At 45.6% G+C, this 25,656-nt stretch overlaps 1 protein-coding gene across 3 annotated transcripts in view; it reads right to left on the bottom strand.

Annotated features, from left to right (window-relative positions):
• Trim2 (tripartite motif containing 2) overlaps positions 1 to 23,062 on the bottom strand; it is a 192,862-nt gene extending 169,800 nt beyond the window's left edge. The window contains exon 1 of one of the 3 annotated variants that reach the window (XM_045130717.1): positions 22,890 to 23,062. The gene's annotated coding sequence lies outside the window, so the exon portion shown is untranslated. Of the gene's footprint in view, positions 1 to 22,056; positions 22,181 to 22,889 lie in introns of those variants that run through there. The other 2 variants (XM_045130715.1, XM_045130716.1) reach the window with 2 other exon arrangements.
• Between the last annotated feature and the right edge of the window lie 2,594 nt (positions 23,063 to 25,656).

Genomic DNA, 25,656 nt, shown 5'->3' with positions numbered 1-25,656 from the left:
GGGCCTCTAGCCACTGCAAACAAACTCCAGATGCAGGCGCCCCTTGTGTATCTGGCTTACTCGGGTCCTGGAGAGTGGAACTGGGATCCTTTGGCTTTGCAGGCAAGTGCGTTAACCACTAAGCCATCTCTCCAGCCCTCCACTTGCTTCTTTTTTTTTATTTAAAAAAATTATTTATTTATTTGAGAGAGACAGACACAGAGAGAAAGACAGATAGCGGGAGAGAGAAAGAATGGGCGCGCCAGGGCTTCCAGCCTCTGCAAACGAACTCCAGACGCGTGCGCCCCCTTGTGCATCTGGCTATCGTGGGACCTGGGGAACCAAGCCTCGAACCGGGGTCCTTAGGCTTCACAGGCAAGTGCTTAACCGCTAAGCCATCTCTCCAGGCCATTCTTTCTTTCTGAGACAGTCCCACTACATAGTCCAGGCTGGTCTTAAACTGGTGATCTTTCTGCCTCAGTCCCCCAGGTACTTGGATTATAGTTATGTCTTACCACCCCTGGTCAAAAAGCCCCTCGGATTAACGAGGTGTTTTCAGTAAAGCCTATAACACAGACCAGTGCCTGCCACCTTGTTTGCTCATTTCTTGCTTGCTGTTTCTCATCAATTCATCCATTATGTTTTTGCCTATCAACCTAACATAGACATGTAATGCCCAGGTGCTTGGTCCCATGTTGTTCTGGGTGCTTCTGTGAAAATGTTTTGGGAAGGAGTAATATTTTAATTAAAGTGTTTGAGGTCCTTATCTAATTAGTTGAAGGCGTGACTAAGACGAGACTCGTCCTTCCTCACAGAAGAGAGAACGTTCTGGGAAACTGTCTTTGGACCTCATCCGCAGCACCAGCACTTCCTGCTTAGAATTGCAAACTGGCTTTCCTGGGTCTCTAGTCTCTCAGCCCAGCCTACAGTTGAATTTACTCCATAATCTCGTAATTCCATTATCACATTAACCAGTTCCTACAAAAAAAAAATCTCTTTATATATTATGTTAGTTTCATTTCGCTATGATGAAAACCTGAAAGAAGGAAAGATTTGGGGCTGAAGAGATGGCTCAGTGGTTAAAGACACTTGCTTGCAAGGACTGCTGGCCCAGGTTCGATTCCCCAGGACCCATATAAAGCCAGATTCTTAAAGTGTCACATGGGTCTGGAATTTGTTTATAGTGGTAAGAGGCACTGGCACACCCATACTCTCCCTGTCTTCCTCTTTTCACACACACACACATACACACACACACACACACAACATTTGTTTTAAAAAAGATTAATTTTGGCTCATGGTTGGTTGGAAATTTGCTTTGGGCCTGTGGAGAGACAGGATTTCATGAGCCTACTCCTTCCTATTGCCTTGGAAGCCAAGAGAGGGAGGGGGCAAGGAGTGGGACCCACCGTCAGTGACCTAACTTCCTGCCAGCAGACCCAACCCAACCCCCACCGATAGTGCCATGGATTGAGGACAAGCATGTGGTAGATGTTTCATATTCATATTCATATTTTATTTATTTATTTATTTATTTGACAGAGAAAGAAGGGAAGGAAGAGGGAAAGAAGGAGAGAGAACGGGTGCTCCAGAACCTTCAGCCACTGCAAACAAACTCCAGATGCGTGTGCCCCTTGTGCATATATGACTAATATGGGTCCTGGGGAATTGAACCTCTGTCCTTTGACCTTTCAGGCAAATGCCTTAGCCCCTAAGCCATCCCTCCAGCCCACATGTTTCATATTTAAACTGCAGCGCATATGTTCATCTGTACCTTCTACATATCTGTGTATTTCTTATTGGCTTTATTTCCCTGAAGAGCTCTGATACACTCATTCAAACAAATATTTACTGAACACATGCTGTATGTCCCACAGAAAGCTAAGGGACTGAGTGCTAATCCTTTAAAACCAGAGTCCTTGGGCAGGGTGCCTTCAATCCTTTCAATGCACTCAGGAGGCAGAGAGAGGTAGGGGCATCATTGTGAGTTTGAGACCAGCCTAGGACTACAGAGTGATTTCCAGGTCAGCCTTGGCTAGAGTGAGATCCTACCTCACAAAAACAAGCCAATCAGAGTCTTCAGGGCTGGAGTGGTAGCTAAGTGGTTAAAGGCACTTGCTTGTAAAGCCTGTTCTCCTGGGTTCAATGTCCAGTACTCATGTAAAGCCAGGTGCACAAAACTAGAGGGTTTGCTCTTGAAGGTTGAGAGACTTGGTAATAATTTGGACAACAAATAGCTTTCTCTCAGGATATGTTGGCCAGGTTGGTCCCTCCCAGAGTGAGCATGCACATGGATTTCAATATTTTATTTGAGAGAAAAAGAAGCAGAAAAGAGAGAATGGGTGCACCACGACCTCTAGCCACTACAAACGGACTCCAGATGCATGCACCACCTTGTGCATCTGGCTTACATGGGAGCTGGGGAATCAAATCTGGGTCCTTAGGCTTTGCAGGCAAGTGTTAACTGCATGTGAATTTCATTGAACAGTTTCTTTAAAATTTTTTATTTATTTGAGAGAGGGAAAGAGAGAGATAATGGGCGCACCAGGGCTTCCAGCCACTGCAAACGAACTCCAGATGCATGCCCCACCTTGTTTATCGGGCATCTGGGTCCTGGGGAATCAAACCGAGGTCCTTTGGCTTTCTAGGAAAGTGCCTTAACCGCTAAGCCATCTCTCCAGCCCTCCGTTTTAACCTTCCTCAGCTGGTTCATGATCACAACCTCACTACATAGGCTTAAGTACTCTCCCCCCCCCAACACCTCAGTAGAGCCTTATCTTGTTTCTTCTAGTGGATGGAAGATGACAGTGGAATATTGCAAGTTTCCACTCTCTAATAATACATCAACAGAGGAGGACAATAGTGCATTGATTCGCTGGTGGCCCATGGAGTAGTCCTTACTCATGCTTTCCTGTCGTCCGGGACATAGGTTAACATTCTGGAAACATTCCCCAGCATCCAGTCATCTAGGCAATTTGTTGGACCTGTCTTCCAGTGTTTGGCTTAAGAGAACCATGTGAGACAAAAGTAACTAATAAGCGGGGCCGGGGAAATGGCTTGCAAAACCTGAGGACCCGAGTTCAGTTCCACCCGCAAAGCCAGCTGCCCAAAGCCGCGCAGGCGTGCTTGTTTGCCTCAGCTACCGCGCAACCTCACCAGCCCCGCGCTTGCCAGTTCTCTGCGGGTTGCACGGCAAATGTGTGCAAGTGCCACTGGCTTTGCGACCGTCGAGTGTGCAGCACCCAAACCCTAAGCTAGGCCCAAGCCGAGCTGAGCAAGAGTAGGTCGCCCTCCAGACCTGTAACATTAGGACTGAATGCGGTCATGCACGCACGCGTGGCACAAGGGACAAGGACCATCTTGCCACAGAGCACACAGGTTCAACTAACGGAGAGTCTCTGTGGTTCTGAATGACCAGGTACCTTTGGCTCATTTCTGTCTTCATGGAGAGATGGCTTAGCGGTTAAGCGCTTGCCAGTGAAGCCTAGGCACCCTGGTTCGAGGCTCGATTCCCCAGGTCCCACGTTAGCCAGATGCACAAGGGGGCGCACGCGTCTGGAGTTCGTTTGCAGTGGCTGGAGGCCCTGGCGCACCCATTCTGTCTCGCTCTCTGCCTCTTTTTCTCTCTGTGTCGCTCTCAAATAAATGAAAACAAAACAAACAAAAATAAATAAATAAAAGAAGTCGGGATTGGTTATAAACATTTGCTTACAAAGTGTTTCTGTTTAAAGGAAGAAATTCAGTCCCCAATCCAAAATATTGCATTGAGTCTTTAGGACAAAGGAGCTATTTTAATTCAAAGGACAAGCGAATCTTTGTTACTCAGCATATTAGAGAATTCTGTGAGGACACAGAATCTGGCCAGTGAAGAGTTAATTCACATTGGCAAGACAGTCGGCCTGGTCTTCCCTCCCTCCTAGGGAAACAGAACCTTGAATTGAGAACAGAAGAAGTCTTCATTGTGTTTATGTATGCAAAGAACTGGTCTCAGCCCTCCCTCCCTATTAACAAGAAGCCGCCAGGAAAACAATCATCTAGAAGTTTCAATAGTAACTCACAAGAATGATCTGCCTTCCTGATGGAATGAGGGATGAGTTTTGGACTACCTCAGAAATGCTTATTAAAACCTTGAGAAAGAGGAGTTAGTTCCAAACCACAGCTTACCACCACCCACCCCACTCCTTGTTAATGTTAATAAAGGCCAACTCAGTGGGAAAAAGGAAGGGGGAGGGGGAAAGTGAGAGAAACATTTCAGAGAAATATGTCATTCCAAGGGACACAAAAAGTTTCTGAGCCCCGGTGAAGGGTATGGCTGACTCATAACCAGACATTGCACTGAGCCATTCCGGAATGTTGTAAAAAAGAGATATAACCACGGGATATCAGTCTTTACCAACCCAAAGCATAGTGCAGTTGTATCTTACTTACAAGAGGTAAAAATAATGGACTGTGGGAACACGTGGAAGGATAATAGGAATAATAAATTTAAGTAGTGAATTTTCATGAAATTCAAGCCTCACAGCAGTGACTAGTAGGTGTAACTTTATTTTGGATGATGTATTATTTATTATTTATTTTTTTAGAGAGACACACAGAGAGAATTGGCCAGGGCCTCAGCCACTGCAATCAAATTCCAGACATTTGCACCACCTAGTGGGCATGTGTGACCTTGTGCTTGCCTTACCTTTGTGTGTCTGGCTAATGTGGGATCTGGAGAGTAGAAAATGGGTCCTTAGGCTTTGCAGGCAAGCGCCTTAACCACTGAGCCATCTCTCCAGCCCTGGATGACATATTAGATGACTCTATTTCCAGTACTAGTTTTCCAGAAAGATTGAAGGCCTAGGGGAGGCTGACCCTAGACCATACAGTTTCCATAAATGAGAAACACTTTTCAATTTATTTCCTCTGGTGGACTTTTGTTTCCACTAGAGGTAATGAATACATCGGTCAAACATGTGTTACATTTTATTTATTTATTTATTTATTTATTTATTTATTTATTTATTTATTTATTTATTTTGAGGTAGGGTCTTGCTGTAGCCTAAGCTAGTCTGTAATTCACTATGTATCTCAAGCTGGCCTCAAACTCACAGTGATCTTCCTCTCTCTGCCTCAGAGAGTTTGGATTAAAGAAAGCTATGCACCCCCACATTTTAATTTATTTTAATTTTTTTGGTGTGTGTGTTTGTATGCTTGTATAAGTATGGGCACATGTGTGTGTGCATACACATGTGTGTACATACATGTGAATGTCTGTGGTGGTTTAAATGTGAAATGTCCCCCATGGCTTCAAATGTTAGTGATTAAGCCTCCTCCTTAGTGCTCAGCTGGTGGAGCCATCGGGAGGTAGAATCTTGCTTGGAGGTGGTATGTCAGTGGGACAAACCTTGGGATGTTCCAGCCTAGCCTGCCTAGCAAAGCTAGCTGGTGTACCCTAGCTGAGGAGAAGTGACTCTTACCTGTCTGCTCTGCCATGACTGTCAACTGAAAGAAACTCTGTCCTCCCATAAGCTGCTTCTGGTTAGGTCTTTTGTCCCAGCAACAATACAGTAACTGCTGCAAGGCCAGAGCTTGATTTTTCTCGTTTTGTTTTTTAATTTTTTTTACTTTATTTGCAAGCAGAGGGAAAGAGATAGAGAGGAGACATAGGGAGAATGGGTGCACCAGGGCCTCCAGCCACTGCAAATGAACACCAGATGCATGTGCCACCTTGTGCATCTGGCTTACCTGGGTCCTAGGGAATCGAACCTGGGTTCTTTGGCTTCACAGTGCCTTAATTGCTAAGCCATCTCTCCAACCCCAGAACTTGATTTTGGATGTCTTCCTTGATGGCTCTCCACCGAGAAAGGTGTTGAACTTTTAGCCCAGAGCTTGCTTTATGAGTAGTTAGTCTAGCTAGCTATCTAGTTTGCCTCAGGGAGCCGCTCCTAAACACTGGGATTCCAGTTAGGCAGCCATGCTCCTCCAGCAAATTTACATGGGTACAGGGATCGAAACTCAGATCCTCACGCTTTTACTGCAAGCACTCTATTCACTGAGACATCCCTACTGTCTGCCTTTTATTTGAGACAGTCCTATGTATCCTGGGCTGGTCTCAGACTTGCTATGTAGCCTAGGCTGGCCTTGGCTTTGTTCCATTTTTGAAAAGCAGGGTTGGGTTAACGACCCAGATTTGATTCCGTGGTACCCCTGTAAGGCCAGATGCACAAAGTGGCACATGCATCCGGAGTTTGTTTGCAGTGGCTGGAGGCCCTGGCATGATCATTTTCCTGTCTCCTTGCTCTCTATCTCTCTGTGCTTGCAAGTAAATACATAAAAATAAATTTAAAAAAAAATTAAGGCTGGCGGGGCATGGTGGCGCATGCCTTTGATCCCAGCATTTGGGAGGCAGAGGTAGGAGGATTGCCATGAGTTTGAGGCCATGCTGAGACTATACAGTGAATTCCAGGTCAGCCTGGGCTAGAGGGAGACCCTACCTCAAAAAACAACAACAACAAAAACGCAAGGCTGAGGGTATAGTAGATTGTTTACCAAACATGTACGCAGTCCTGGCTTGCATCCCCAGCACCACAAAAACGAAACACAAACTTCCACAAGCAACAATACATTAGTGGTTCCCATGTCAATAGCGCAGACTGAGAACTTAAGCTTCAAACTGCATTACAATAACAGTGATAGAACTTTTTAAAATACACTAGCATGCCCACAAAGAGAATGGGAATGTGAATGGTCAGACGTGAAGTTCCTTCAAATATGTGGAAGGCAGGGAGTGTGTGAGCTGAAGAATTCCAGCAGACAGAGCAGGTCATGGACATCCACTGTACACCCTGACAGAGAAATGGAGGGGAGAGAGCCCTGGTATTTATTTATTACACACACACACAGAGAGAGAGAGAGAGAGAGAGAGAGACAGAGAGAGAGAAAGGGAGAAAAGAGAGGGAGAGAATGGGCATGCTGGGGCCTCTTGCTGCTGTGAATGAACTCTAGACACATGTGCCACTTTGAGCATCTGGTTTTTTTTAAGAGTTTATTTATTTATTTATTTGAGATAGAGAGGGGGAGGGAGAGAGAAAGAGAGAGAATGGGCATGCCAGGGCCTCCAGCCACTGCAAATGAACTCCAGATGCGTGCGCCACCTTGTGCATCTGGCTTACGTGGGTCCTTAGGCTTCGCAGGCATGTGCCTTAACCGCTAAGCCATCTCTCCAGCCCATGCCTCTGGTTTTATGTGGGTACTGGGCCAGCAGACTTTGCAAACAAGTGACTTTAATGGCAGAGCCATTTCCCTTGTCCCATTTTTTAAAATTAAATTTATTTTATTTTATACTTGTTGCATGAAAACATAAAGCTTGAACATATTAATATGGTGCTCTGTGCATCTGTGATGTGTGTATATATGTTGTGATGTTTGCATCAGGTATTCCATCAGCAGTCAACCCTCAAACAGTCATTAATGCAAAATCCCTTCAAATAGATTGAGAATTTTATTTATTTTTATTTGAGATAGACAGTGGGAGGGAGAGACAGAGAATGGACACGCCAGGGCCTCTGGCCACTGCAAACAAACTGCAGACGCATGTGCCACCTTGTGCCTCTGGCTTATGTGGGACCTGGAGAATCACAGGCAAGTCCCTAAATCGCTAAGCCATCTCTCCAGCCTGGCTTTAGAATTTTTAATTTTTTTTTTTTTTTTTTTTTTTTTTTGGTTTTTCGAGGTAGGGTCTCACTCTGGTCCAGGCTGACCTGGAATTAACTCTGTCATCTCAGGGTGGCCTTGAATTCACGATGATCATCCTAGCTTGGCCTCCCGAGTGCTGGGATTAAAGGCGTGTACCACCAAGCCCAGCTTCCAGTTTAAGAATTTTGATGCATCTTTTCAAGTATTAATGTTTGAATTACATAGACAAGGAGAAAAAAACCCAAGCAGATACTCAGCTATTTAAGAATCTGTAGCCGGGCATGATGGCGCACGCCTTTAATCCCTGAACTTGGGAGGCAGAGGTAGGAGGATCGCTGTGAATGGAAGGCCAGCCTGAGACTACTTAGTGAATTCCAGGTCAGCCTGGGCTACAGCCAAACCCTACCTTGAAAACCAAAACCCAAACAACAACAAAGTAAAATCCAAAAAGTTTTCCCTTCCTACAGAACCTATGGTGACCCCCCTGGCCGCCCATCATTTTGGTGACAAGTTCAAAGTCCTCATTCTTACAGTGAAATCTGGTCAATCCCATTTTGGTTTTGAACTGATGCTAGACAGTCACCTGGGATTAATCCCCTGTGCTCCGTGAGCCATTCTGTACCATTAATGAAGATTCTGTTCAGCCCTTAAAGCTGCCTGCAGTGACGATCTCATCCCAAGGAGGAAACTGAGGCTCGGGGTCTTGAGCAAACTGTTCAGTCACTCCCCATCACCTGTCTCACGGATCAGAAGAGCATCCTGCTCCATGAGAGGCCAAAGCTCGTGTTCATTCAGCTTCCACTTGAGCTGGGCTCCCTGCTTACCCTCCCACGGCAAGGTCATTTCTCAGATCCCAAGAGCGCTGACTGTGTTAGCAGGTGCTGGCCTCACTTCCTAGCCCTGGCTGCCTGGGTCACTTGTCCCAGTACGTAATCAGCAGTCTAGCTCCACCTTACAAGTCTTTGTTTTATTCTTTGTCTAGTTTTTTGGGGGGCACAAATCTTTCTTCTAAATACAACAGCAAGAACTAATTGTTAAAATTGCATTCTGGGTGCTGGAGAGATGGCTTAGCAGTTAAGGCGCTTGCCTGCAAAGTCAAAGGACCCAGGTTCAATTCCCTAAGACCCACATAAGCCAGATGCACAAGGGGGCACATGCATCTGGAGTTCATTTGCAGTGGCTGGAGGCCTGGTGCATCCATTCTCTCTCTCTCTCAATCCCTCCCTCCTTCCCTCCCTCATCTATCTGCCTCTTCTCTCTCTCAAATAAATAAAAAAATAAAAAATATTTAAAATTGCATTCTGCTTCCTTTAAAAAATTCCTGTGGAAGAAACAGGGCAAATAGTTAATTAATTTAATACTTAAATTAATAACTTGAAGTGTTCTGTATTTCTGTTGCCCACAATATCCAATTATGTATTTATTTATTTATTATTATTAGTATTTTTTTTTTTTTTTGGTTTTTCGAGGTAGGGTCTCACTCTGGTCCAGGCTGACCTGGAATTAACTCTGTTATCTCAGGGTGGCCTTGAACTCATGGCAATCCTCCTACCTTTGCCTCCCGAGTGCTGGGATTAAAGGCGTGCACCACCACGCCCGGCTCCAATTATGTATTTAGAAAATGATTTAGTTTTTAGCTTGTTACTCTAAAATAATGAGAATAACATACTTTACAGTAAAATGGGACTTGGTATGTAGCTTTTGTCCCAGCAGCAATACAGTAACTGCTAAACCTGCCCATTCTTTTTGTGGGTATGCAAGTATATATGCCAAAGAATTCTATCACTATTATTGTAATGTAGTTTGAAGCTTAAGTTTTCAGTCTATACTATTGACTGTAAGTCATTAATATGTTGTTACTGTTAGGGTTTTTGGTTTTTTGAGGTAGGAGACGCTCTAGGCCAGGCTGACCTGGAATTCACTATGTAGTCTCAGGCTAGCCTCAAACCCACAGCCATCCTCCTACCTCAGCTTCCCTGAGTGCTGGGATTAATGGTGTGCACCAACACCAACTTGTCTTGTTTTTATAGTGCTAGGAGATCATTTGCTTAGCATGTATAAGGCTCTGGCGTTGATCCCTAGCACTGAAAATGCACACATAAGTAATATAATTAATTAATATCAATATAGTAATATGTCTGGTGGAATTGAGCTTTTAAAAACCAATTCTAATTTATGGCCTTGCATAGTTGAAATATAATAATATTCTCATTAATTTAATAACATGAGCATCTTTGATCTTCACTGGCTGTGATGAATTGATTAGTCATGGGTGCATAATTGCATGGTAGGCTATAGTATCAAATTTCTCCTTAAATGATTTTTTTTCCACTACCACCATGAAGTTCAAAGAATAGATTGGACACACTTTTTTAAAAAAAATTCTTTTTTGTTGTTCATTTTTACTTATTTATTTGAGAGTGACAGGCAGAGAGAGAAATAGGAAGACACACACACACATACACACAGAAAGAGAGAGAGAGAGAATGGGCGTGCCAGGGCCTCCAGCCACTGCAAATGAACTCCAGACGCATGCACCCCCTTGTGCATCTGGCTAACGTAGGTCCGGGGAATTGAGCCTCAAACTGGGGCCCTTAGGCTTTGGCAAGTGCTTAACCGCTAAGCCATCTCGATTGGACACACGTAAGTAGATTTTTTTTAAGTAGTAACTTTATGAAAGTGAAATATCCAGCAAGAAAGTTCTAGAATAGGAAGGTAACCAGATAAACTACCTGAAAGGAGAATACATGGTGATGGTGCAGATAGCCTCTCCCAGACTCTGATGCAGGGCAGCCTGTGGTATTTAACAAGCAACCTGGGCTGTGATAGACCAGAAGAAGGATGGAGAAGTGCTGAATGCTACGTAAGCTCTGCAGATCGGTCCCACAACAGAAAGGAGTGGGTCAGGGGAGGGACCCTGGGTCTGGCCCTGAGGCTGCTTAGTGGTTTAAAACAAGGCACTGTCAAACCATGAAACAGGCCTCAACAGCCCAGCAAACACCCCTGGCCTTGGGAATTGGTCCCAGCTGGCAGCAGAGGCTGGCAGGGAGGAATGTGCTAATCTACAATTCCAGGAAGAGAGACGTTTATTTTTTTACTTTCACGCAGTCACAAGAGAGGATAAATACACTAGACTGGGCCGCTCTGGTCCCGCCTGGGGCTTTGGCTGCTCAGTATCAGCGCTGCTGTGACTTCTGTTTCCAAGAAACAGACGCCTGCCCTTTGGCAAGCAGACTCCAACGAAACCTCTCTGTCCTGCGCCCTTCCCTTTTCTAGCTTCTGAGCCCCCCTCCCTTCTCCACAATAGGGACATCTTTGGATGGTAAGCCTTGCTTTTTTGAAGACTCAGGGGCAGAAGAAGGACTGAGATAGCGTGGTCACGTTTTTCTTGCCTGTGAAGGGACACAGCAGCCCCCGTGTCTTGCCACTGTGGTTGTGCCAACATACCCCAAACCCATAGGAAATGAAAACCAGGAGCCACTACAGAGTGCTGATTTCGTTGATGCACAAAGCTGCCTCTTGTGTATCTGTGCTGGGCTAAATTCTCAGGTCCTCTGTCCTGACTCTGCTACTATGTACACACAAGTCTCACTCTTGCCCCAGATGGCTCTCAGGACATCACTGGGAAGGGAGGGAGGTGTCGTATCGGGGAAACAGCCAGGGAGAAGTAGAGATCCTGCCTTCCATCAGCAAACCATAGCCCCCACCCTTTGTCCTCACTATCTACCCCCCCCCCAATATCCAAACAAAACCCATCAGCTTTCCAACGAAGATGTTAAGAATACACTCTGTGGAAAGGCCAGTCTCTTCAGTAAACAGTACTGAGAATGAGATAGTTTGGGGGGGGGTGACAGGACCCCAAAGTAAACAGCTTTCTCCTAGATTAAATGTGGGATTGTCCTTGGATCTGCAGGGCAAAGCTAGGTCATTACACTTAGAACAGTTGGTTAGACTGGCCTGACCTCTCCTTGTCACTTCTCCCTGGGCGAGTCCTTGCTCTCCCTTCCAAGGAGACTCCTCCAAACAAGATTTTTGGGAAGATTGCCCTTTTCCCGAAATCCTGACCGTGGACTCCTGACATCTGGACTAGACAGACTAAACCAGCCTCCCATCCACAGGGCTCACAGAAAATCCCAACCTGAGCAGGGCGTGGTAGAGCACACCTTTAATCCCAGCACTCAGGAGGCAGAGGTAGGAGGATTGCCATGAATTTGAGGCCACCCAGAGGAGACTACATAGTGAATTTCAGGTCATCCTAAAATACAGCAAAACCCTATCTCAAAAACAAAGACAAAAACAAAACAAAACAAAAACCCCTCATCCTGAGTCTTAAGGTGGGCTTCTCAAATCCCTTCTTACCTCCCTGGGCAAGAGCTATGTCTTCCTTACATCCCTCAAGCTCCCCTTCTCTTATTTTATTTATTTATTTATTTATTTGAGAGTGAGAGAGAGAAAGAGAGGGAGAGGGAGAGAACGGGCACAACAAGGCCTCCAGACACTACAAATGAACTTCAGATGCATGCACCCCTTGTGCATCTGGCTAACGTGGGTCCTGGGGAATCGAGCCTTGAACCAGGGTCCTTAGGCTTCACAGGCAAGCGCTTAACCGCTAAGCCATCTCTCCAGCCTAAGCTCCCCTTCTTTTAAAGCTCTTCCTCCTAGAACTCTAAGCTACAATAAAATAATTCTGAACTATATCCTCTGGTCTGTGGATTTCATAAACCAAATCCATAAAACAAGAATCCAGGAATATCCCCAAATTATTGGTACATTGGCATATCAGTTAAGTGCACTGGCAAGGAACCCCAAAATTTCTGTATCAAGAACACAGAGTAGCCACATGCAGAAGAATGACACTTTACCCCTATATCTCACCATTTACAAAAATCAACTCAAGGGCTGAGAGATAGCTCAGGTGGTAAAGTGCTTGCCTTGTAAGCGTGAGGACTTGGGTTCAAGCCCCAGAATCTACATTTAAAAAGCGCGGCTTTGCTGACAAGCTTGCAGTCCCAGCATAGAGGGGAGGGAGGACAGCCAGGTAGATCCCTGGGTCTTGTGAGCTAGACAGCTTAACCTACGTGGTGAACTCCAAAAGGCAGATGATTCCTGAGGGATGGCACCTGAGGCTCTCCTCTGGCCTTCACACATATGTGCATATACGTACACGTGCGCCCCCTCCACATGAAGGTGCATGCACATGCACACACACAACTGCACAAAATCAATTCAAAACAGACTATCATGGTAAAGCAATTGCCTAGAATGCCCAAAATGCTGAGTTTGAGACCCAGAACCAGTAAAAAGTAAAAAAAAAAAAAAAAAAAAAAAAAAAAGGCTTAAGTCTTTTAGGGTTAACTGTAAGATGCAAACCTATGAAACTACTACTGGCCTGAATAAGGATTTTTGTTTGTTTGTTTTTCCAAGTGGGTCTCACTCTAACTCAGGCTGATCTGGAATTCATTATGTAGTCTCAAGGTGGCCTCAAACTTATGGTAACCTTCCTAGCTCTGCCTCCCAAGTGTTGAGGTTAAAGGCGTGTGCCACCATGCCGGGTTTTTGTTTGCTTTTTTTTTTTTTTTTTGTTTGTTTTTTGAGGTAGGGTCTCAGTCTGGTCCAGGCTGATCTGGAATTAACTCTGTCATCTCAGGGTGGCCTTGAACTCATGGCAATCCTCCTACCTCTGCCTCCCGAGTGCTGGGATTAAAGGCGTGCACCACCATGCCCGGCTGCTTTGTTTTTTGATAGGACCTCAAACGTACTGGGAACAGGGCTGGAGAGATGGCTTGGCAGTTAAGACACTTGTCAGTGAAGCCCAAGGACCCATGCTTAACTCCCAGATCCCACAGAAGGTAGATGCACAAGGTAGCACATTCATCTGCAGTCTGGTTGCAGTTCTGGAGGCCCTAGCAAACCAATTCTCTCTCTCATAAAAATATAAAAAGTACTGGGAACAAAAGCAAAACTCAATCAGATGGCGCTCTATCCAACGAAAAAGCTTTGCCTCCAAAGGGTACCATCACAGAGTGGACAGCAAACTACAGATGAGAAGAATGTATTTACCAACCAGTCACCCAACAAGGACTTAACATCCGGAATAAAGAACTCAAACATCTCAACAGCAGAAACTAAGAAACTGATTTTAACACAAACCAGAGAATAAACAAATAAATAAAAATTTTAAAACTGGCCAGACATTTCTCAAAAGAAAATATATTTTGGACTGGAGAGATAGCTAAGTGTTAGTTTAAGGGACTTGCTTGCAAAGCCTGATGGCCCGGGTTCAACACCCTCATAAAGCCAGATGTACAAAGTGGTATATGTGTCTGGAGTTTATTTGCAGAGGCAAGATGCCCTGGCAATGCCCATTCTCTCTCTGTCTGTCTCTTTCTCTCTCTCTCTCGCTCTCTTTGCTTGCAAATAAATAAATAAATAAAAATATTGTGTGAAAAGAAAAGAAAGTTTCAGAAAACTCTGGGGCATGAGAATCAGCTGCAGAAGAATGAGTGGAGGAATCCGGAACTACAGGCAAACAAACAGACTGTCAAAAGCATAGATAGGTCTTAGGGGATTCCATTCAGGAGAAAGCACCTCACTCTACTTAGAAAGGCTATGATTAAAAAATAATAATGATAAGAAGAAGTAATACATGCTGGTTGTTAGAAGTTGGGATCAGCCAGGGTAACATGAGGAATGTAAGGCAGACAGAAGAGCCGACCCCAACAGCATAGACTTAAATGGAGTACCCCAGGGGCTGCCTTTTCCAGTGGGAAATCGGAATGGCAGCCCCTTGAATGGGCACTGGGGATTTTAAGGAATTAGGCTTCAGGACAGCCTGAGATGGGGGCTATGGAGGAGGGTTAAACAAACTTTAGGCTGTCTCTATCCACAGTTTACTTTTCTTTTGTTGACTGATCACCCACTGAGAGGGGATTAGGGCTATTTCTTAAGTGGCCTGATAAGGAGTCTGGCCATCTTCAGATTTATAACTTTTATGGTCCCAAAGAATTTTCCAGGGAGGCCAGTGATTCATAAAGCCTTCACTGGTGAGGCCATTGAAGGGAATGTATTTAGTGTAGCTTCCATGTAAAACAGTACTGGGTGCCTCAAACACGACTATACGATACAGAAATCCTATTGCTGGGTGCATATGCCAAGGAGACATCTGCACGTCATGTTTATTGCAACAGTATGCATGGTAGCCAAGATATGGAGTTAACTTAAGTGTTCATCAGTAGATGAGTGGGTAAAGAAAACAACAGGATAAAGGAATGAAATCCTGCCATTTGTGACACGTTGAACCTGGAGGACATTGTATTGAGGAAATAAATCCAGCTGGGCAAGGTGGCACATGCCTTTAATCCCTGCACTTGGGAGGCAGAGGTAAGAGGATTGCCATGAGTTCAAGGCTACTCTGAGACTACATAATGAGTTCCAGGTCAACCTGGGCTAGAGTGAAATGCTACCTCAAAAAAGAAAAAAATAGAAAGAAAGAGAGAGAGAAAGAAAGGAAATAAGCCAACCACAGAAAGATAAGCACTATACGACCTTACTGATATGTGGAAAACAAAGATTTAACATTAGAGAAATAGAGAGTAGCATTTAGTAACCAGAAGCTGGCAGGGGAGAGAATAGGAATGAGCTGTCACTGGCTGAAAAATTACATACAGGTAACTGGGAGGAATAAATCCAAGTGTTCCACGCCCAGCCAGGTGACTGCAGTTCATAAAAATGCACTGCATTTCAAAACAATTAGTACAGAGGATTTTGAATGCTGCTGTTGCCACATTATAAATGTTTGAAGTAATGAATATGCTAATTACCCTGATTTGATCATTACGCAAGGTAAATAGATGTAAACCATCTAAGTATACCCCATACATATGTTTAGTTACTATGTGTCAAAATAAACAAAATGAAACAAAAACAATGGAGAGCCAAGCCAAAATACAAGAGCCTAACCAAGGAAGAGAGGCAGGGCGAACGCAGCCAACCCACGTTTCTAGGCCTCTTGAATGGCTTCTGCATTTGGCAGACACTGGTCTCTGAAGGAGTGTAGCTTCCCATCGTTCTCTGCTATGGGGGCACACCATTGCCCACTGTTTGTGTGCCTTAGAGAAAGCTACAGGGGAAGTCAAGATATGTGACAACTGCAGGCTGGAGGGATGGCTCAGTGGTTAAAGTGCTTGCCTGGAAAGCCTAAGGACCCAGGTTCGGTTCCCCAGATCCTACATAAGCCAGACGATCAAGGTGACATATGAGCACAAGGCTGCACATGCGCACAAGATGGCACACACATCTGGAGTTGGATCGCAGTGCACCAATTCTCTCTCTCTCTCTCTCTCTCTCTGTGTTGCTCTCACTCTTCATCTTTCTCATGAAGAATAATAATAATAAAGATATGTGTCATCTGGGAACTTTGCAGTCTCATTTGTAGATTCTATTGTACCATCAATACTGCTTATGTGCAAGAACAACTTGTGGTTTAGGCCCTGTGCCCATCTCTCTAACCCAGGACACAGGCAATAGGGACGGCTTTAGGACACTTTCCATGCCTCCCAGTCTCGAGTCATCCATTTCTGCCTCCAGTGGAGGTGCTCAGGGACCTCTGAGGTCAGAGAGGAGACCTGGTGTGGTTAATCGCCTCAAACCACCCTCCTTTGACTTACAGTTGAGGGAAGCCAAGGAAGCTAGAGAAAGTTCTTTCATGCTAATAATCCAGAGAGATCTCCAGAGGAGAAGACACTTTGACCAGAAAGTCTTGGGCCTGCACGGAGAATGCGGCCACAAATATCTATCCCATGTTAAAAAGGGAGCCATGGAGAGATGATTTAGTGGTTAAGGCACATGCCTGCAAAGCCAAAGGACCCAGGTTCAATTCTCCAGTTCCCATGTAAAGCCAGATGTACAAGGTGGCGCATGTGGCTAGAGGCCATGAAATGTCTATTCTCTCTACCTACCTCTCTCTCTCTCATAAATAAATAAATAAATAAATAAATAAATAAATAAATAAATAAATAAATAAATAAATAAATGGAAGGCAGGGCTGGAGGGATGGCTTAGCAATTAAGACACTTGCCTGGAAAGCCAAAGGACCCAGGTTCAGTTCCCCAGGAGCCACATAAGCCAGATGCACAAGGTGGAGCATGTGTCTGGAGTTTGTTTGCAATGGATAGAGGCCCTGGTTATGCACCTATTCTCTCTCTCTCTTTCTCTGTGTGTCTTAAATAAATAAACCAAAATACACAATTTTTAAAAGGGAAGGCATAAACTTAGAGGGCTAACACTAGAAGAAAATAGGTATCCTGGGGAAATAGGTAGTCCAGCCTTACCTTGTGCCCCTGCCCTGTCCTGTCCTGCCCTGCCCTGCAGAAGGCAAGGATCTGGAGAGGTTGCCCAATCCGGACTCTGGTCCAACTCTAGCAGGGGTATTTGGTTTGGCAAGTGTGATGCATTTTTAAATACTTTAATTAGTTGGTAATCTTTAAAGATCTGGAAATTCCATATTAATGGATCAAACGCTGGAGTTCTAGACTTCCTTTAGCAGATCTGATAGGGTCACCTCGGAGGAGAGCTTATACCCATGATCCCCTCAAGCAATCCCATCAGGCCTTGGGCCCTCAGCAATTATGCTCCCTGCTTGCTCCTGTGGATAGAGTTTGTTGTTAAAGGGATGGACCCATGTTTCTGTTGCACCCAGGGAGCCCTTTTTGTGTGTATGTGGCAGGGTCCCACTCGAGCCTAGGCTGGCTTAGAACTCACTCCCTTACCCAGGCTGGCCTCTAACTCATGAAGATCCTTTTACCTTAGGATGTGGGAAAAGATAAACTCCAGTCACTGTTGGTGGGACTGTAAATGGGCGCAGACACTGTAAACATCAGTGCCAAGGTTTCTCGATAAGCTAAAATAGAACTACCACACGACCCAGTTGTGCCACTCCTTAGCATAAACCCAAAATGGATGTGATATCCTATGACAGAGGTGCCATGTTTACTGCTGCTCTGTTTACAACACAGAAATGGAACCAGCCTATAGGTCCATCAACTGATGAATGGATAATGAAAATGTGCATATGCCCAAGGGATTTTATTCAGGTATAAAGAAAAATGAAGTTATGAAATTTGTAGGAGAATAGATGGAAATAGAAAATATTATATCAGAGAGGTAACTAACCCAGGCTCCAAAAGACAAATATCTTATGTTTCTCCCATGCGGGGGAGTGAGTGTGTGCCGAGTCCAGGAAACTGGAGAGGGGCACATGAGAAGGGAGGAAAGGAGGCTCTAAGTGTGAGGGAGAGGGTGGTAGTCCAGGTGAGAGGGGAAAGTACAAGGGAACTACTGGGATGGAAAGGCTCAAGCAAGAAGTGGGGCAGGACAATGGGGAAGAAGAGAGGGTGAGAGAAGGTATCCAAAACGAAGGATGTATGAAAAAGCCTGAAGGAGAACATACTTGGTAAAGCAAATTTTAAAAACTAAATTTAGGGCTGGAGAGATGGCTCAGTGATTAAGGTACTTGCTTGCAAAGCCTAACCACCCAGGTTCAATTCCCCAGTATCCATGTAAAGCCAGATGCACCAAGTGGCACAGCATCTGGAGTTCAACTGCAGTGGCTGGAGGCCCTGGAGCACCCATTTTGTCCCTCTCTCTCTCTTTCTCTCTCTGCCTGCCCCCTGTATGTGTCTCTGCTTGTAAATAAATAAATTAAATTAAAAATTTTAATTTGAAAACAGAGCTTGAGTGGATAAAGCTGATCCCCGAGCCATATGTTATTACATGAAAATTCCACCACCAGAGGTTGGCTATTTCCCTATGAATCATTGGTTATGGCAGTCCCTGAGGTCCTCAAAATAATACAGGCAATTACCACTGCTATTAGTTATCCAACAGAACTAGCCAGTAAGACCCTGTTGTTTGAGACCCATATGGTTTGGTTGCAGGACATAGAACTATCAAGCTGGAAGTGAGATAGAAGCTTCTTTTCTGCTGGCTAGAAGGGTCTATGTAGGATACTAGAGGATTGTCATCAACAGTCTTATTCAGCTGTGGACCCTCATGCTATAGCACTGACCTGTCAGGCAAGATGTGTCCACTGGGGTAATAGTGGCATGACTGTTGTGAGTTACCAGTTGCTTTCAGACTAGATTTGAGGCCAGATGCACAGGAAGGAATTCACACCTGATACTGGAAATCTGGTCAAAAGCCAGTGTCTAAGGCTGGAGAGATGGTTCAGTGGTTAAAGGTACTTGCTTGCAAAACCTCACAGCCTGGGTTTGACTCCCCAGTACCCACATAAAGCCAGATGTACAAAGTGGTGCATGCATCTGGGGTTTGTCTGCAGTGGTGGGAAGCCCTGGTGGGCCCATTCTGTATCTCTCAATTTCTCTCTCTTGCTTAAATAAATAAATAAATAAATAAATAAATAAATAAATAAATACATATTTTAAAAATATTTTAGTTATTTGAGAGAGAGAGAGAAGAATGAGAGAGAGAGAGAGAGAGAGATAATGGGCACACTAGGACCTCTAGCCACTGCATACAAACTCCAGATGCATGTGCCACCTTGTGCATCTGGCTTACATGGGTACTAGGGAATTGAATCTAGGTTTTTAGGCTTCACAGGCAAGCACTTTAACTGCTAAGCCATATCTCCAGCCCTTTTACTTTTCTTCTTCTTCTTCTTCTTTTTTTTTTTTTTTTTTGAGGGAGGGTCTTGCTCTGGCCCAGGCTGACCTGGAATTCACTATGTAGTCTCAGGGTGGCCTGGAACTCATGGCATCCTTCTACCTCTGCCTCCCAAATGCTGGGATTAAAGGCAAGCTCTACCACGTGAAGCTAAGTACATTTTAAAAAAAATAAAACCTTTTTCTTTCTAGAGACTAAGGGACAAAATGTGGAACAACACCTTGTCTATTATTTTACTAGAGAATTCAATAGGAGTATTATTTTTCAATTCTAATATCTCAGAATCACATGAATTACTTGTATTTAATGTAATCATAATCTTGTTTTTATTAAGAAGGACCTCCTTTATAAAACTCTGAAAAACTATACTCCAGAATAAAATTCAAGATTTGGTTCAAATTCAGACACTGAACATCAAACGTCATATTTTGGGTCAAGGCCATAATGTTATGCAAAATCAAAGGACCATAGACATGAGTTTTTAATTTTTTATTTTTTTAAAGTGGGGTCTCACTCTAGCCCAGGCCGACCTGGAATTCACTATGTGGTCTCAGGCCAGCCTCAAACTCACAGTGATCCCCCTGCCTCTGCCTCCTGAGCACTGGGACCATGGCTGGCTAGTTTGAGTTTTAAATCCATGGATTAAACAATTTATAATCAGTGGAGTAATCTCTTTTTATGCAAGCTGAGCTATATTTGATGGCTGCCTTTCTGGATTTTTTTCCCCCCATTTTGTCTGCTTTTCCTTTCTTTCCTTCTTGTTCTTATTAAGCCAATCTTTAAACGCCTGCTCAGAAAGACGCTATTCAGTAGGAAGTGTCATTGAAAGACCAGGCCAAATTGTAGCCTGCCTCTTAGGTTAAGAGTGAGATATCACTTTGATAATTTTGAGGTATTACTTTTCCATCTTTATGTGGGTTATGGATAAGTTAATGGTGACTTGGGAAGTTCTAGCACTTTCTTGACAGGTCACTGCCTGCCTTCTCCACCCTGGGTAGTTTTGTCTTCTCTAGGTAAGGCCAGGTCTTCATGGCCAACAGCCCTGATGCTGGAGGTCAGGCAGCAGAAATCATCCAGAAAGGAAACCTCAGAGACTGCAGGGTAACAGCAGACCAGACAAGGGCATACAGCTGTCTGCATCACATTAGGGCCTGAACAAGACTGAGGAGGAATGCATGGCCAACACTAAATGTGTAGTCCTGGAGCCATTCGGCCACTCCTTGGAACACACCACTCTTATCCTCCAGGAGACACCAAGATTCTTTAAGAAATACACGAGGTCTGGAAAGATGGCTTAGCAGTTAAGGCGTTTGCCTGCAAAGCCAAAGGACTCAGGTTCAGTTCCCCAGGATCCACGTAAACCAGATGCATAAGGTGGTGCATGCTCAGGAGTTCATTTGCCGAGGCTGGAGGCCCTGGAACTCCCATTCTGTCTCTCTCTCTGCCTCCTTCTCTCACTCTCTGTCTCTCAAATAAATAATAATAACAATAATAATAAGGAAATAGGGCTGGAGAGATGGCTTAGCGGTTAAGTGCTTGCCTGTGAAGCCTAAGGACCGGGGTTCGAGGCTCGATTCCCCAGGACCCACGTTAGCCAGATGCACAAGGGGGCGCACGTGTCTGGAGTTCGTTTGCAGTGGCTCGAAGCCCTGGCGCGCCCATTCTCTCTATCTGCCTCTTTCTCTCTCTCTCTGTCACTCTCAAATAAATAAATAAATAAAAATAAAAAAAATTTTTTTTTTAAAAAAGAAATACATGAACTGGGCTGAAAAGATAGCTTAGTGGTTAAGGCTCAATTTTCCAGAACCCACATAAGCCAGATGCACCGTGTGGCTCATGCTTCTGGAGTTCATTTCCAGCGGCAGGTGGCCCTGACACACCCATTCTCTTTCTTTCTCAAATAAATAAATTAATTAATTAAATACACACGAAAAAGATATACATCAACCTTGTATCTTGTATATCCAGAGACCTTGCATGAGATACCAGCTCTGTAAAGTTACAAATCTTGTCCACAATTATATATAAATGCCAAGCAAAAGGTCAATTTTCCTTTACTATGCAGTAGTGACAAAAACTCCCTCACCCCTTCGCATTCATGATGGGGGAAGGCGGTGGAGAACGGAAGGATGGAAGCCTTGCTGTTTTTGTATCTGCCCTGTAAGAGCAAATACTGCGTGAGAGCTTGGGAAGGGGCAGCCTGAAAAGTCTCCGAGCCCCAAGATTCCCAAAGGAACCCACACAGACTCGGTTGGGGCGCTGCCAAAACGGGTCGCTTCAGGGCACACCGCGGCTGTCACCGAGCTGGGAACAAAGGTCCTCCCAGGCGGAAGACTGTAATTTCATCTGATTGCAACCGAAGGAAAAACAAAACAAACAAAACAAAACAACAAAGCCAAACCGTCCTCTCCCTTTTCTCCAGAAACAAATGCAAACGATCCGAGGCAGGCCAGGGGCTAGCTACACCTGCTGCATAGGCCTAAGGTTCCCCTCGTGGTGCTGGGTTCCCCCAAGACACCAGCGGTCCCCAAACGATGCTCTCTCGAGACCCAGCCCCTCCTGCAGCCGCGGGCGCTGTGGCCCAGTCGCCGGCCACCTCCAGACGAGGCGTGGCGACGTGCCCACCGCGCGCAACGCCCGCGCCCGGGTCGCCGTCCCCGCCGCAGCGCTCGCTGGTGGCAGCGTTAGGAGCCACGCTGCGCCCGGGATCACCATACTCACGTTTCCAGCTACTCGCCGAAGGGCTGGCACCTCGGGTCACTGATTAGCCACCACGAGAAAGCTCTGCGAGCCGCTTTTCAAAGCTGCCAGGAGCGACATGCGGACGGGAGACGGAAAGCCCTTTCTTTATTTTCCGAGAGCACACTCAAAAAAAAAAAAAAAAAAAAAGGCTCCACGGTGTCGCCAACGCAGCTGCCAGGTTGAACCACTGTGCCAGACGGCCCGCCCCTCCCCCGCGCCGCGGAGACACGCGGATGACAGGCGGGGACCAAGTCTGCGCGCTCCACCGCGGTCACCCTGCCCCAGCCCTGGGGACGCCTCCCTTGGACCCACTAGGAAAAAGGTTCAAATGCCAGACTTGGCAGAGGATTTCTCCAGAAACCTTGGTTCTTTTCTACTCCAGATCAGCAAATATGCGATCCTTTTCCTCAACGGTATCCCAAACCAAACCAAGAGACCGGGTTGTGCTCTTGTTATTAACCCAAACAACACCTCAAATGCAAAGGAGTTCACACGTCAGCCTTAAACCCCACTGCCACTTGACGTCTGCCCTGGGCATCACGCACCGCGCAAGATGCTCACGCTACTGTGTCCCTCTTCCTCCACACAGTCTTCTTCATTTATTTGTCGAGGTAGCGTCACACTCTAGGCCAGGCTGACCTGGAACTCACTCTGTAGTCCCAGACTGGCCTCGAACTCACAACGATCCTCCTACCTCTGCCTCCTGAGTGCTGGGGTTAAAGGCGTGCGCCACCACGCCCGGCTTCCTTCCCCCCCAATGGCTTAGGCGCGCGCATCAACTGTTCCTAGGACTCCAGCCAACAAAGTCTTACTGTTTGGGGGCGCTCCTCGGCAGTACTTCTTGAACCTGGACCATTTCCAAAGCGCAAGCAGCTCCTGGACAGAGAGGCTGGGTGCTACGAAGCACGAAGGAATTAGTGGTTCGGTTTTGCAAATGCGCTCTCAGCCAAATGTTTCACCTAAAGTAGTTTCTTTTTTTAAAATATATATACACAAAACCCATACTTAAGAGACGGATTTGAGGGCGCTGCAGCCTGGCGGCCACGCCCCACGCTCCCCAGGGTCCTCACCCCCGCCGGCCCCACCCCGAGGCTCTTCCCAGCACACCGCACCTGCTGCCTCCTCGCTCTACGCTGAGCAGTTGCCATGGAAACCCCGGAGCGCGGATGCTCCCTCCAGACACGCCGTTACCCTGACAACCAGGGCCTTGCTCCAGGCTTGTCGAGAAGAATGACGGTAGACATCTGCTTTTAAATCTCAGACGCGGAGCCTCACGAGGGTGCTTGGGCAGGAAGCTGGGTGGGGGTCGGTGGGTATCACAGGCTCGGGTCACCGCGTCACTCATCCCTTTTCGCCCCGCTACTTGGGGTTAGAACGCATCCCATAGTTCTCTCCAGCACATCTCCATTCGGCTTAAGGTGTTATTTAACTGCGCTCTAGCTGGCTCCAGGAGGAAGGGAGGAGGCTGTAGACCCGTTCGTCACACAGAGACCTCCTGGAAATAATATTGAACTATGGATGACGTCATGCACAGAAATTTAAGAATTGGGAGCTGGAAAGATGGCTTAGCTTTTCAGGCGCTTGCCTGTGAAGCCTAAGGACCCAGGTTTGATTCCCCAGTACCCATGTAAAGCCATACTGTCTCTCTCCCTCTCAAATATAAAATAAAATAAAAGAAATTTAAGAATTGTTCCAAATACAACCTTGCACCATTAGGTTATTGTGAACACCCTGGCTACAAAATTTTACTTATTATTTAAGAAGAGAAGGTTTAGGTTGGGAAAAGGAGAAGCTTAGATGAGGCTAGTAAAAATGTGAAGGTTCAGGGGCTGGAGAGATGGCTTAATGATTAAGGTGCTAGCCTGTGAAGCCTAAGGACCCAGGTTCAATTCCCCCAGTACCCACATAAGCTAGATGCACAAGGTGGTGCATTTGTTTGGAGTTTGTTTGCAGTGGTTAGAGATCCTGGTGAGCCCATTCTCATTCTCTTTCCCTCTCTCTCTCCCCACCTGCCTCTGTCTCCCTCTGTCTCTCAAATACATAAATACATTTTTTTTAATTTGAAGGTTCAGGACTGGAGAGATGGCTCAGTGGTTAAGGCATTTGCCTGCAAAGCCTAAGGATCCAGGTTTGATTCCCCAGGGCCTATGTAAAGCCAGATGCACAAGGTGACATGTGTGGCTGGGGTGCATTTGCAGTGGCTAGAGGTCTTGGCATGCCCATGCTCCCTCACTCTCTGTCTGCAACTTTTTCTTTTTCTTTCCAAATAAATAAATAAGTAAATACTATGGTAATTTGATTCAGGTGTCCCCCATAAACTTAGGTGTTCAGAATGCTAAGTTCCCAGCTGATGGAGATTTGGAAATTAACACTTCTGGGAGGGAGTGTATTGTTGGGGGTGGGCTTATGGGTGTTATAGCCAGTTTCCCTAAGCCAGTGTTTGGCACACTCTCCTGTTGCTATTGTCTACCTGATGTTAGCCAGGGGGTGATGTCCACCCTTTGCTCATGCCATCATTTCCCCCTGCCATCGTGGAGCTTCCCTGCGAGCCTGTAAGCCAAAATAAGCCTCTTTTTCCCACAAGCTGCTCTTGGTTTGGTGATTTCTACCAGCACTGTGAACTTGACTGCAACACATACTTAAATATTAAAAAAAAAAATAGGATAAAGATTAGGTCAGATATTTTTCTCAAGAGGATATGTGGGTAGGAAATAAACACCTGGAGCGATGCTTCACTTCATCAGCCAGTGGAGAAATGCAAATTTAAATCACAGTGAAATACCGCACCGCAATGGCCAAAGATTAAGAAAGGCTGACCCTAGCAATACCACCAAGAAAGGGGAATAATTAGGGTTTCAGCGACTGCAGGTAGGAATAGAGAGTGGTATGTCTACTTACGTAAACAATTTTGAAGAAAAGGTGTTGGCCAGGCTGGGTCCTCTTGTTGGAGGCTTGGGATGCCACCCGCTTTCACAGGTTCACTCAGGCCTTTGGCGGAATTCAGTTCCATACAGTTGCAGTACTGAGGTCACCATTTCCTTGCTCGATGGCAGCTGTGGCCTCCCTCTTTTCCTAAAGCCATCTGTATTCCATCTAAGAGGTCTCCTCCATCTTGAGGCCTGCCAGGGACAGTGCAATACGCTGTGACTTGGATATGGTCTGTTCCTGATGTGTTTACGTAGGCTGGAACTTGGCTCCCAGGGTGGTGATACTGAGACATGGTGGGTCTGCTGCAAGGTAACTAAGTCATGAAGACTCCGCCTGCACAGGTGGTTTCATGTTGGTCTTGTGACGTTAGTTCTGCAGGTGGCCATTTTTCCATTTCCCCGCCACGTTCAGTCTGGCTAAGGGAGCTCCACCAAGATGCCAGTGGCGTGCAGTTTGGGCCCTCGTGTGCCATAGCTGAGCCAAACAACCCTCTTTCCATGCTATAGAGCCAGAAAATGGACCTGTGGTCTTTAACTTCTTTTATGTTTACAAACTTACAAACTTGTGTGTGTGTGTGTGTGTATGTAACACCAGCCACTTGTGCCACTTTTTTAAAAAATATTTTTTGTCCATTTTTTATTTACTTGAGAG

Source organism: Jaculus jaculus, chromosome 12 (assembly GCF_020740685.1).
Source record: "Jaculus jaculus isolate mJacJac1 chromosome 12, mJacJac1.mat.Y.cur, whole genome shotgun sequence".
In the NCBI taxonomy this organism is placed as follows: Eukaryota; Metazoa; Chordata; class Mammalia; order Rodentia; family Dipodidae; genus Jaculus; species Jaculus jaculus.
Note: the sequence above shows the minus strand (reverse complement) of the source record. Positions and strands in the feature narration are given on the sequence as shown.